This window comes from Alexandromys fortis, unplaced genomic scaffold (assembly GCF_014885135.2).
Source record: "Alexandromys fortis isolate MF-2015 unplaced genomic scaffold, M_Fortis_MF-2015_v1.1 scaffold_3, whole genome shotgun sequence".
Lineage (NCBI taxonomy): Eukaryota > Metazoa > Chordata > Mammalia > Rodentia > Cricetidae > Alexandromys > Alexandromys fortis.
Window position 1 is genome coordinate 12,894,312 of NW_026067909.1, and position 6,272 is coordinate 12,900,583.

At 50.8% G+C, this 6,272-nt stretch overlaps 1 non-coding gene across 1 annotated transcript; it reads right to left on the minus strand.

Moving 5' to 3' along the window:
* Window positions 1-368: 368 nt before the first annotated feature.
* On the minus strand, window positions 369-475 carry LOC126498948 (U6 spliceosomal RNA). The gene has a single exon (XR_007590926.1). It is a non-coding gene; the product is annotated as a U6 spliceosomal RNA (small nuclear RNA).
* Window positions 476-6,272: the final 5,797 nt, after the last annotated feature.

A 6,272-nucleotide genomic window follows, 5' to 3' on the forward strand; every position in this document is an offset into this window, starting at 1 on the left:
TTGTTTGGGTTTAAGCTTTTGACTCTTTTGAGACAGGATTCCACTTTAGCTTTAGCTGGCCTGGAACTCTCTATGTAGCTGAGGCTAGCTCCCAACTTATGACAATCCTCTAGCCTCATCTTCTTGAGTGCTGAGATTACAGGCAGACATGCATTAGCCAACAATAGGGAGATCCCTTCCTCCATCTCACACTCAATCAAACAGCATTATCTTCTGACCTCCACACAGCTTTTTTTTTTTAATATTTATTTATTATTATGTATACAATATTCTGTCTGTGTGTATGCCTGAAGGCCAGAAGAGGGCATCAGACCCCATTACAGATGGTTGTGAGCCACCATGTGGTTGCTGGGAATTGAACTCAGGACAAAAATATGGAACGCTTCACGAATTTGCATGTCATCCTTGCGCAGGGGCCATGCTAATCTTCTCTGTATCGTTCCAATTTTAGTATATGTGCTGCCGAAGCGAGCACCTCCACACAGCTTTGAGACATGCATATATGTACACACACATATACATACACACAATCAATCAGTCAATAATAAATGTATAATAACAGAGACATATTGGTGAGCATGGTGGTGTATGCCTTTAACCCCAGGACTCATGAGGCAGAAACAGGTGGAGCTCTGTAAATTCGAGGCTAACCTAGTCTATGCAGCAAGTTCCAGGCCAGTCAGGGCAACATAGAAAGACCCTGTCTCAAATAAATATTAGCTCATTTAATCCCATAACCATCCTAGTGGGTAGGGACCAGCTACACTTTTTTTTTTTCCCCAGAAAAACTGAAGCTCAGAGAGCTCAAGCAACCTGCCTACAGATGCTCAGCAGCGGGAGGCAGTGCTCCTGGCAAAGGTGGAGCATCACCTGGACCCACTCCTCCTTCAGGACTTTTACTGAAGTGCTCAGAGAGTAAGGACTGTGTGCCCCTCAGGGAATGCAAAGGCAGAAACCAGGAGCACCTGGAATCGTATGTGGATCCTCTCAAATGGAGGAGCAGATATATACACATCTTCACTTGAAAACATGACACCAGCCATTACCTGCGGCCAAAGAAGACACAAAACCCAGGAGCCAGAGTGATTGGCAGGGAGGGGTGGGGGGCAGGAGCGACCTTTCTTCTCTCTTCACTCTAATGTCCACCGACCCCATTGTCTTTGCAACAAAAATAACTCATTTCCCCATGAATGACTTTCTTTAAAGTGTCACTTCCAAATTCCTGCTGGACTCTGGAGCTGTGGTCGGGTGCCTGCATGGAAGCAAGGAGCCATTATCTCCTCCCAGAGAATAAGAGTGATCTGTGCAGGGCTTTGATGCTCGGCGGTCCCTAAAAGAGGAATGGTATTTCTCTGGGCATGCTGGAATGTCCGGTGGGTAACCGGACCCACGCAAAGGGACACTGTGACCTCATGTGACGAAGGAGGCAGAAGCTGGGCAGCGGGCTGTGCAGTATGTAACTCAATCGACCATTTCCCAGAGTCTGGGAGCTGCTGAAGGGCCAGCCCACTGCAAACCTCCAGAGAAGTATGCATTGAGCTGCAGGGTTCCCCAGTACCAAATCAAATCCTCTTGGGGGTAGAGCTGGCAGACTTGGGGTGCAAAGGAAGCTGAGGGGCAGCCTCTGTGGACCCAGTATACCAAGGACCTTGAGGTCCTGGCTGTTGAGTCCTGGTCCGCACAAGAGAGCTGCACACATAAAAGGCCATCTCTCTTGAAGGAGTGCACAGGGGTCTTCCGCACAGTGGGCACAGTGCCAGGGCTCAGTCCCTAAGGGCTGAGGGGATGACTCAGTTGGGAAAATGCTTGCTTACATGTGTCCACCAGAGTGATGTAAAAATCCAGGCACGGTACAGCACTCCTGGGGAGGCAGAGACTGGAGGACCCCCAGTGTTCGGTGAGTCTCTCTCTCTCTCTCTCTCTCTCTCTCTCTCTCTCTCTCTCTCTCTCTCTCTCTCTCTCTCTCTCGTGACAAGTGATTTGGGTAGATACTATATGTTGATGTCTGGCTTCCACATATGTAAGCACACACATGAGTGTGCACCTGAGCACACACATGAACGACATGTGTACATACACACAGATAGAAAAATAGACCCTGGCTTCAGAATGACCCCACTCTTGGACAGCTCAGTGCCCAGATTCCTCATCTGTACAGTGGAGACACTGGACCTGCTTTCTGGGGTGTGTGCAATGGGAAAGCTTTGGGGAACACAGCACACAATGGGCTTTTAGATAACATGGGTCTTGCCATTTCTAGGCCTCTGATCTTCTTAGTCACTGGGGGCAGCTAGTCACATCTAGGAGGAGTCGAAGGGGGCAGGCCACTCCAGACAGGGGTAGGTGCTGAGTGGGTGCTTAGGAAGCTATCTTGGAGGCAGGAAAGAAGAAGAGCCAGGTATGGGAAGAGCGCTCATACAAGAGGCTCGTGGAGAAGAAGGCTGTGCCTCTCTGAGACATCTTTCCATGCCTGTCACTCGGGGCCTAGAGAGAGATAAAGGCACCCTTCCCAACCTGGACCGCCTCTGGTTCCAGGCACTTCCCCATCCCAGGAGCCAGCTATGGAGTCTCATCCTGGGGCAGAGAGAGTTTATACAGAGCTGAGTAATTACACCAGTACCTTCCTTCCTCAGAGGTATGAGGAACCCCGGAAGCCCTAAAGCGGACAGAAGGCATCATAATAAATCTTATTTGTCAGCTGTGGGGGAGGATTATCTTGATTGGTTAATTGAAGTAGTATTCTCATTAACTGAGTTTGTTGGTTTTTTGTTTGTTTGTTTTTCAAGACAGAGTTTCTCTGTGTAACAACCCTGGCTGTCCTAGAACTCACTTTGTAGACCAGGCTAGCCTTGAGCTCACAGAGATCTGCCTGCCTCTACCTCCCAAGTGCTGGGAATAAAGGTGTGCGCCACCACCCACCCTGGTCCTGGTTAGTTTTATTTCTGTCAAGTGCTATCAACTTGACACATGCTGGGAGGCAGAGGCAGGCGAATCTCTGAGTTCAAGGCCAGCCTGGTCTACAGAGTGAGTTCCAGGACAGCCAGGACTACACGGAGAACCCTGTCCCGAAAAATTAACCGAAAAAAAAAAAAACAAAGAAAAAAAAAAAGGAAAAAAGAAAGAGAACAGGTTGAGCCACAGAACAAGCCAGCAAGCAGCGTTCCTCCACAAGGCTGCCTCCCGCTTCCTGCCCTGACATCCCTCTCTGAAGGACAGTTTCCTGAAAGAAACTCATCCGTTCTCCAAGCTGCTTCTGCCAGTGTTTATCTCAGCAGCCGACTTGGACAATGAGAAGATCTGCCTGTGGGTGGAGAGGCTTCCAGAGCTACCCAATGCCCTGTGTGTGAACGTGAAAAGAAGTGGGAGAAGACACTGAGTCAGGGAGGCCAGCCTCACGCCCAGTTGGGGCTATGCAGAGACCCTTGAAAGGGAGGATAGACCTAGGACCCAATGGACGGCCTGCCTGGCTTGTGCTGGGAAGGATCTCTGGTGAGCTGAGCTCCTTCAGTAGGCCCAAACACCTGACAGAGCAGCTGAAGGAAGAGGGGTAAGGGCTTGATTTGGCCCCCTGAGGGCACAGTCCCTCGTGGTGGGGGAATCACATGGCAGCCACAGTCAGGAAGTGGAGAGAAGAACACTGATGCTCAACTCACTTTCTCCTTACGATTCTGCCAAGGACCCCAGTCCATCGGATGCCACCCCTCACACTCGGGGTGGGTCCTCCCCCCTCAGTTAAACTTCTCCTGAAACACCCTCATATGCGTGGAGCATCTCCCAGGCAATTCCAAATCCTGTCCAGAAGACAGTGAAGATATGCCCGATGGCTCACTGAGGGATGTGGTCAGGCCAGTTAGAACCGGGCAGTCTCTCGAGAGCCTCCCCGAAAGCATCAACTCTGGGCTGCAGAGTCCAGCTCAGGTGAAGTCAGGTCAGCTCTGCCTGGGCCTTGAGAAACTCTATACAAACACTCTGGGAGCCTCAGGAAAGGGCCAGGCCCACCACCACCATGCTCCTGGCAACCTGTGGGTGATTATAGGAGCTGAGGGGGGCTAGGCAAGGAAATGTGCGCTTTCCTTAATTCAAGAAAAAAGGTCTCGTTCACAAAAGTTCTGGTATGAACTGTATGAGCAGGCAAATGCATGAGGGGGGTGAGGGGCACTGAGAGCAGCTGGGGTCCAGGAGGGAAGGGGTGATGTTGGACTGGGGAGTGGGGAGAGCAGATTAAACAGCTCTCTCATAGAGCTGTGGCTATGCTCAGTCGGTGCAGGGTTTGTCTGGCTCTGGGTTGGGTCGCTAGTACTGCAGCACAGGGCACGATGGTGCCTATAATAACAGCAGCAGAGGCACAGGCATCATGCGTTCAAGGCTATCTTCAACTACACAGTGATTACGAGGCCAGCCTGGGTCTGCGAAACCCTTCAAAAACAAAAATAACAAATAGATAGATAGATAGATAGATAGATAGATAGATAGATAGATAGATAGACAGATAATAAAATGACATTCTAAATGGCCATTAGAATGTGGTGGCAGCTGCTGAGTGCTGAAGAGACAGGGTGTCTAAGGCAGCAACCTGACCAGTGCGGGCAGAGGTACCTTATACCTCAGCAGTGTTGCTGTTCAAATAAATACGCATGTCTGTGTGAATGAAACAGACTGAGGGGATGTCCACTCGTGCCTGACTGTTCCTGTCCCTGGGACCGAGCACTGTCACCAGCAAGTGGGTGTCAAGCTATACAGTTTGGACTTTCTCTTGACTTGGGAAAGGCTGAGTTGAAAGTCAAAAGCCATAAGCAAAATACTTCTAGGAATATGGGGATGGGAGTGTGTCGTGACTGAGGCCACTGAGTGTCGAGGGGACATAAACTCTCCATTAAAAGGCAGCTAGGAACATTGCCATCTCAGGGGACATAAGACACCAGACAAGGAGACAAAGCCCAGTTCCTAGAAGCCACGCACTTCCCTTCTGTTTTTGCCGAGAGTAGATGTTGGAACCTATGTCTCTCATGCTTTCCTGTGATGCTCTCACAGGAGGGAGGGGAGAACAGGGAAGGCCTGCGATGTGGCTGTGCCTACGAAGGAATGTTTGGGCAGACAGTCGCCAGCCGTGATGCACCTCAGGCTTCAGTGCAGACTCAGCAGGGCAGGCCAGGGAAGGGTTAAAGGCCGCTGCAGGGGGTGGGGTGGGGGCCAACAGCCAATTTGTAGAGGTCAGGAGGCCACTCCTTCCTCCCAGGTGAGATCAAATGCTGTAGGGACAAAGGGACAAAAGGGGAGGGAGATTGACAGGGATGCTGTGGGGGGGTTGCACCCCAAAGGAACACCCCACCCCACCCTGAGAACAAGTATGGCATGGAGGTTAAAGGTCAGGGTGTTTGGCTCGGATTATGGCTTTGCTTTCCACCTGGAGAGCAAAGCAAGGCTGGTAGGCTTCCCATCCTGCTCTGCGCCTCTGGGGCTGGCCGTGAAAGCAGGATGGCAAAGGCCATTGTGACTCCCAGACAGCCTATCCCCAGCAAGGCCACAGGTACCTCTGAACAGCCCAGTAGGGAGACTGGCCTGGGCCCTCTTGAGTTCAGCCCATTGCCGCAGAATCCAGGGCTCAAAGGATTTGAGACTCAACAGAGAACAATGTCAGCCAATTAGCTACCTTGTGCATGCTCGGGACAAATGAAGCGGCCATGTCCTGGGTGGCCCCAGGTTCCCTCTTGAAGTCAAGTGGGGCTTTGCTTAAACCACCCGCCCTCCAGTCATTAGATCTGAATTCATCTCTTAGGGTCAGCTTTGTTGTAAAATTTGGAAGTGGCCTCAAAGCAAGGGACTCTGGGCATCCAGCATATCCAGCAGGAGGAGAGGGGTGTGCACGTGTGCATGTGTGAGTGCATGCATGCATGTGCATGTGTGCCTGTATCTGCGCATGTGTGTATTCATGTGAATTCAGGTGCCCTTAGAGCCCAGAGACCTTGCTTCTCCCTGGGGATGAGGTGGCAGGCAGTTGTGAGTCACCCAGTGTCCATGCTAGAAACCTAAATCGGGACTTTGACAAGAGTGGTACATGTTTTTTCCCTCTGAGTCACCTCTCCAACCCAAACCCCACATTGTTTTCAGACTGGGCCTCTTTTTTTTTAATTGATTTTATTGAGCTCTACATTTTTCTCTGCTCCCTTCACTTCCTCTCCCCTCCCCTTCAACCCTCTCCCATGGTCCCCATCCTCCCAATTTACTCAGGAGATCTTGTCTTTTTCTACTTCCCACATAGATTAGATCCATGT